Below are 646 nucleotides of genomic sequence, written 5' to 3'. Positions count from 1 at the left end.
AAAAATCCTCCCTTATCACTTACTTCCAATCTCATAAAATCATTAGCCAGAGTCTGAACCTCTCTAGCCAATGGGCGTCTAGAAGCTTTCAAATGAGCTAGACTATCCATGCTCCCTGCTTTTCTACTTAAAGCGTCCGCCACAACATTAGCCTTTCCTGGGTGATACAAGATGGTGACATCATAATCCTTCAGTAGTTCCATCCATCTCCTCTGCCTCAAATTTAAATCTTTCTGAGTAAAGACATACTGTAAACTACGATGATCCGTATAGACTTCACACTTAACCCCATATAGATAGTGTGTCCATTGCTTTAATGCAAACACTACCGCAGCCAACTCCAAATCACGGGTCGGATAGTTACGTTCATGCACCTTTAATTGCCTCGAAGCATACGCAATTACGTTCTTCTCTTGCATTAGCACTGCACCCAAACCAGAATAGGATGCATCACAATACACAATGAAGTTCTTACCCTCTACTGGCAAGGTAAGGATAGGTGCGGTAGTCAGCAAGGTCTTGATTTTCTGAAAGCTTTCCTCACATTCATCCGACCATACAATGGAACATTCTGCTTAGTAAAGTTCGTCAATTGGGAAGCAATGGAAGAGAATCCCTTGACAAATCGACGGTAGTAACTGGCTTA

This window comes from Solanum pennellii, chromosome 6, assembly GCF_001406875.1.
Source record: "Solanum pennellii chromosome 6, SPENNV200".
NCBI classification, from domain to species: Eukaryota; Viridiplantae; Streptophyta; class Magnoliopsida; order Solanales; family Solanaceae; genus Solanum; species Solanum pennellii.
The sequence above is the reverse complement of the archived record's forward strand: the minus strand, read 5'-3'. Positions refer to the sequence as shown.